Source organism: Pipra filicauda, unplaced genomic scaffold, assembly GCF_003945595.2.
Source record: "Pipra filicauda isolate LSUMZ 115617 unplaced genomic scaffold, ASM394559v2 scaffold121_size3267253_pilon, whole genome shotgun sequence".
Taxonomy (NCBI): Eukaryota; Metazoa; Chordata; class Aves; order Passeriformes; family Pipridae; genus Pipra; species Pipra filicauda.
The window spans coordinates 2,351,720-2,357,957 of NW_024103674.1; the positions used below are offsets into that span (position 1 = coordinate 2,351,720).

Below are 6,238 nucleotides of genomic sequence, written 5' to 3' on the forward strand. Positions count from 1 at the left end.
CGCTCCGGGCCCCCCGCCCGGCGATGCCCCGGGGGGTCTCCCCGCCCCCCCCAGCACAGCCCGCAGCCCCCCGGCCGCCCCAGTCATTCCGGACTGGGGCCCGATCCCCCCTCCTCCAGCCCCGGGCTCCGCAGCTGCCCAGATGTGGCAGCACAGCTGGAGGAGCGGCAGCAGGTAAGGTGGGGGCTGGTGCCGGCGGGGCCAGGGGTGCTACAGGGGACCGGGGGGCGAAGGGGGAGGCGGATGCCCTGGGGACCCGCTCACCCCCTTTCCAAAGATACGCCCCTTCACCCCCACGCTGACGGGGCTCAGTCCCACCGGTGGGCAGGAATGGGCAGGGTGCTGGGCAGAGAGAGGGGGGCCATTGGCACGCCCCCACCCCCCATAACCTTTGTGCCCAAGGGTAGCCAAAGTGCTGGGGGGCTCGGAGCAAAGCCCAGCGCACAGTGGGAAGCTGGTGCGGGCTGATGGGGGAGGAGGCAGCAGCTCCCCTCCCTGCGGGGTCACACCAATGCCCACTGGAGCATCCCTTGCCCAAACCCCAGCGTTGTCAGCCCAAAGCAGCGGTGCTGACCCTGCGTGCCAGGAGTCCCTCCCGGCCTGATGTGCCGCCACTCCCGAGTGGATGTGGTTTTCCTTCCCATAGCTTTGCCGCACTTCCCGTAAATCTTTTATTTGCCACTTGTCTGACCTGCGGGCAGGAGCGTTGCTGAGAGGTTCGGAGGAGCATCGTGAGAGCAGCGATGGCTCAGCCCTCTCTTAATCCATCTAGGGGGAGGCTGGGTTATCTCTCCGTGCTGAGAAGCCCCTGGGAAACCTCCTGGAAGGGCCCTGCATCCACCCTGCACACTCCTGTCCTGCAGCATGGGGCTGTCCCCTGGGCAGGCAGCACAATGGGCTGGGGGTTGGTTCAAACCCCCCTGGGTCTCTGTCCCTGGAGCTCAGCTCAAGTTGGGACCCTCCAGCAGCTCCCATGTGGTGGCAGGTAAGGTGGGGGGGTGTGTCAGGTTGTTTGTGTGTTGGGGGGCAGGGGTCCAAGCAGCTTCTTTCCAGGACACACACCCCATTTGGGGAAGAGTTGGTGCATGCTGGGTCGGCTGGTTCCAAAAGACCTCTCTGGGGCGGGTTGGGAATCACAGGCATTGCCTCAAACAGTCAGTACGTGTGTGTGTGTGTGTGTGTGTGTGTGTTGTTTCCTGGCAAGGTGCAAATCCTGCCTTTGGCTGCAGTGATGTTGTGTGTGGATTTACCGGGCGATGCTCATGGCTGGCAGCCCAGCTCCTTCCCCATGGACAATTTTCAAGGACTTCCCTTTACAGCTGAGACCGGCCAGCTCGTGCCACCAGTGGGGTGTTTGACATGCCCACACCAGCCGGGCTCAGCCCCCGGCTCTGCTTGGCCACTCTGGAAGCATCAGGCCACGGGCACCCGGGAGGCTGTTTTAGCTGAACTCCAAACAATAAAAACTTATCATTAAAAAGAAATGCATCTTGGCTTCATGTGGCCTGGCAGTGCGAGGAGGAGTGATTCAGTGGCTTGTCAGCCCTGGGCGTTAGGCACGCCGAGCTGCACAACTGGACACTCTCCAAGTCCAGCAACTCATTTTCTGCAGATGGAGCCGGGACCGTGCAGAGCGCTGATGGTTAATTTGCAATCCAACATACCTTGACATAACCCACAGCCGAATCACGGAGGTGGTGCGGGGTGGGATGCTTGGGAGCCCGCTGGCAGGGGTGTGCAGGCAGGGCTGGCCCCTCGCAGCCCCTGCCCTGTGTGGGGTGTCCCTGCTGCACCCTGACACAGGGGTGCCCGCGAGGCTCTGGCTCGGCCGCTCCCAGTGCTTTTCCCAGTTTCCAGTCTCCAAGCAACTCGATGAGCAGGATAGAGGGTGCCTGCCTGGAGGAGAAGGCTGTGTTTCTGGGAGCCGTGGGTGAGCCCTGCCCATGCTCTGGTGGGCCAGGGGATGGCAGGGACACTGGCCTGGCTCATCCCTGACTCATGCTGAGCTGTGTCACCTCCTGTTACCCATCATGGGGTCTGGCTGTAGCTGTGGCACTGGGGACATGGATATGGGCATCCACGGCCAGATGAGCCCCATGGCCCCACAGCCCTGGATTCTGCTCCATAGGCTGTGCCAGGAGGGATTGGGTGCTCAGGGTGCACCAAGGACTTGGGCACACACCATGCCTGGGCATTGATGGGTATGGGCCCCCCTGGGGGCTGACAGGGGCTTGGATAGGTGGAGAAGGGGTTCTGTCAGCAGCTCAGCCCTGATCTATAGGCAGACAGAGGGGATGATTCATGTCTCAAGCTGTGGCCCGAGGGCAAAAACGGGAGAGAGGTTTGATGTGAGGATGCCGGGAGGCTGCGGGTCCTGCTGGGAGTTGCGGCTCCTGGCAGTGTTTCCCTTCCCAGAGCCAGCTCTGCCCACACTGCCCAGGGGTCTCGGCTTGGCCTGGGGGCAGAAAATGGCTGAAGCAACACGGGACCAGATCCATGGACTAAACTGAGTCTTTTTTAAAAATTTCAGACACTGTCATCTATGTTGTGGTCCAAGGCAGCAAGCAAAGTTGCAGTGGTGGTGTTGGGCAGGGGTTTGGCTTGGGTCAGGGCAGAGGACACCCCAGGGAGTGGGACACCCCAAGACAGGGCTCAATGACACTTTAGCCCCCTTGTTGAGTTCAACCACGCTTGGTCTGCATCCCCAAAATGCTGCAGGCCAGAGCTGGCAAGAGGACCAAAGTCCCGTGGGTCCAGCCCAGTGAGGGGCTGTGCAGGGCAGAACCACACCCGAGACACGGAGCAGTGCTGGGCCGGGGGGCAAGGCTGACGTGGGGGGGACACCGACCCCTCCCCGAGGAACAGCGTGCGCTTTCCTTGGCAGGGTGCCCCCGGAGGCAGAGCCGTCGCTGCACACGCGCGGCGTCAGACATCATCATCATATTAATAATGAAAGGGCAGCTCCTTCAAAGCTCTTCGTCCCCGCGCCGGCGAGAGCACAGAATGCAGAGGAGGCGCGTGAGCCTCATCCCAAAGCAGCCGAGGGGAGAGCGCTGCGATGCCCGGATGGTCCTTCGCTGGTCCTTCACCAGGCCGCTGACCCGGGTGACAAAAACCTGCCAGGTCCCCGATGGGTGCTGTCCCCACTGGGTGCTGGGGGGTCCCTGCCTGGGAGGGGGGAAGCCCGCGGTGTTCCCAGCTGCTGTCCCTGTCACTGCTCTGTGCAGGCTCCCCCGCCTGGCAGGGAAAGGCCGTTTTGGCTGTCAGGGAAGGAGCCTTTCTCCCAAGGGCTGAGTGCTGTGTCCATCACTGAGAGGCACGGCAGGACATCGCTCGCTGTGCCGGGACCTTTTTTTTTTTTTCCACGGGAGGAATCGATGGCTCAGACAATCAGACAAACCACCCGTGAAGATGTGCTGGGCTGCAGCCAACAGTAGGTCAGTGGCAGCAGCTCTTGGGGCATCTCTTCTGCTCATCTCCCTGCAAGACATTTGGGTTTCCAAACAACCTCCTTTAACACCCTCATTTTGTCTAGAGCATTCCAAACAACCTCCTTTAACACCCTCATTTTGTCTAGAGCATCCCCAAGCCTGGTCACTCGTTGTGAGGGTCTCAGCAGGACCAGACCAGGGACTGAGCATCTCTTCTTCTCTCTCCCCTCTGCCAAACCCTCTCCTCCAGCTTTTGCCCTGCTTGCGTGGTGGAAGCCAGGAGGGTTTTGCTGTGGATGCCCTGATCTGGGGAGGAAAGAATCAAACCCCCTGTACCAGGCAGAGGGGAGCACCCCATGCCCACCCTGTACCCACCCCACGCCCACCCCATGTCCATGTGCTTTCCCTGGCACCCCACGTGTTACAGAGAGTCCCACCCTGCAGTAGTGCCCCAGGGGAGTGGGGGGCTGCTGTGTTCACCTTCTGACCCTTCCTGCCCAGCCCTTTCTCAGGCTTTTATTTTTCTCCCTCCAAACACAACAAAACCCCCAAATCCCCTGCAACTGAGAAACCTTTTTTTGTTCCTCTTTTCCCTTTGCTTTCTGCCGTAGCAGAGTATTGATCGGAGCTGATGTGCTGTAATCCGCTGTTTCTGAGAAAAGTTGGCATCCCAGAGTCCCTGGAGGGGCCAGATCCTGCCCCAGCATGGGTCTTGCTCCTCTGCCAGGCATGGGGCTTTGAGGGAAGGCTGTGACTTGCCCCATCCCATCCCTGCAAAGCCAGGGGCCATATGCTTGGCGGAGGGGACAGCATGAGCTGATAGGTAGGAGAAGGCTCTGGTTTGGAGCAGAGCCAGCTCCAGATCCTGCTGGGATGGATATCCAGAGTGATGGACATCTGAAGATACCCTCCTACCCCTCTGGCAGGACAGGGGATGGTGGCACAGGGGGACATTGGTGCTGATGAGAGGGGCTGGTTGGGGGGCTCAGCAGGGGCTCTCCAGAGAGGAGTGATTCTGCTTCCAGGCATCCAAGGAGGGCTGTGGGGAGTTGGAGCTGACCTTGGCCTGAGAGGGGCTCGTTTTGGGGTGCATGGCTGCCCCTGCAGGGCAGGACCCTGGCTGAAAACCACCCTGTGCCCACCCTCCTCCCCCCCTCCACTCCACTGTGCCGATGTTCCATCTACACTTAATGATGGCAAATGGATCAGAGCAATGGAAAGTGAGGGGAAAAAAGCCCAGCCAAAAATCGCCAAAAACCACAGGGAAGATTTTAATTTAAAACCTTTTCCCACATGGAGAGCAGCAGCCTGGGCCATCTGGAGGAGCATATGCAGGTGAGGGGGGGCAGCGGTGCCTCCCCCAGCTCCATCGTTATCAGCAGCCCCTAAAAGGGCTTTGGGCTGACAAAAGCTATCCCTGAGGGGGGGCAGGCACCCTGATCCCAGCCATCAGCCTGGGGGAACCCCGGCTTTCCCTGCCAGGCTACCAAGACCTCTCTGTTTAATTGCTGTATTTGCTGGAAAAGTGATGATGAATCCCAAAGCAAACTGCAATAGCGGCCGAGTTTATTGCAAGAGATTAATTCAGTGGTTTAATTGAAACTGCAGGAGCAGGACGGGAAAGCACCGGTGTGGGGCTGGGAGGAGGGGGGGTCAGGGTCAGCCCTGCTCAGCACCCACATCCACCCCTAACCCCTGCAATCATCGACACCCAAATTAGCAGATTTACTCCTCAGAGGCCTCCTCCATTGGCTGAGCGTCACATCCAGCATCCTAAAGCCCCAAGTCTCCTAGCAACTCCCCGGCACTGCCTCTGCCCACCCATTAACCCCTTCCCGAGCTCCCCCCCGCACCATGTGGAACACCTGGTGCCTTGAAGGCGTCACTGCCACGCTGGGTGTGAGCAGGGCTTTGTGCAGCAAATAAATCTGCAGGATGCTGGAAGGATGCTCGGGATGGGAGAACTGAGCTGGGCTGGTTAGTCAAAACTCAGAATTTTTTATTCCAGGTGGCACAGAGAAATCTTCAGGTTTATGCATTGATGTCGTGGCAGTTTGGAAGGTTTTATCCTCCTGACTTGTGGAGATGCTGGGAAAAGGTCAGGGAACCTCCAAAACATGGCCAGCTGGTGCAGCTCCCAGCTGGCATTGGCATCAGAGCACGAGCAAGCCTCTTCTTCCCTTTTCAATAGTAAATCAATGACACCATTTCTTTGGGAATAGGATGGAAGGGAAATTTTCAAGGAAAATGGCCTTGAAAGTGTAAAATCACAGCAGGAGATGGTGTGATGCCCAGGCCAGGGCTGGAGGGAGTGAGGCTGCTTTTTGGTTTGGATGTCCAATACTTCCCTGGTTTTGCCTTTAGAGATCAGAAGCATGGAAAAAAGGGCTGGAAAAAATAGTGAGTTTGCTCTTTGAAAAATAACAGTTGACATGAAAAAAAAAAAAACAAGTTTGGTTTTTTTTTTTTTTTTTTTTTTTTTTAACTGTCTTAATATTTATAGACTGGGAAATGTGTCCAAAGATCATGTGCCACTGAAAAGGATAAATCACTTATCTCACTTTAATGTGCTTTGTTGGGCTTTATCAGAAACATTGTCATAAAATCACCAAATTGAAATTTTAAATGGGGAGAGAGAGGAGATATCTGGAGGGTTTGTTCTTGCTTCTGTTTCCTTATTGCCAAATAAAATACAATTAAAGCAACGTTTTCCATGCCAGCCAGCACAGCTAACACTGCTTTTCTGACGGCACTTTTTTCTGTCAGCCAATGAAAATAAATGATGCAGGATTACCAGGGAACATCCA

General features: G+C 57.3%; 1 long non-coding RNA gene across 1 annotated transcript; it reads left to right on the forward strand.

Annotated features, from left to right (window-relative positions):
* The first annotated feature begins 51 nt into the window (after nt 1-51).
* LOC120324631 lies at nt 52-1,484 on the forward strand. The gene is made up of 2 exons (XR_005566090.1): nt 52-174; nt 773-1,484. It is a non-coding gene; the product is annotated as an uncharacterized LOC120324631 (long non-coding RNA).
* Nucleotides 1,485-6,238: the final 4,754 nt, after the last annotated feature.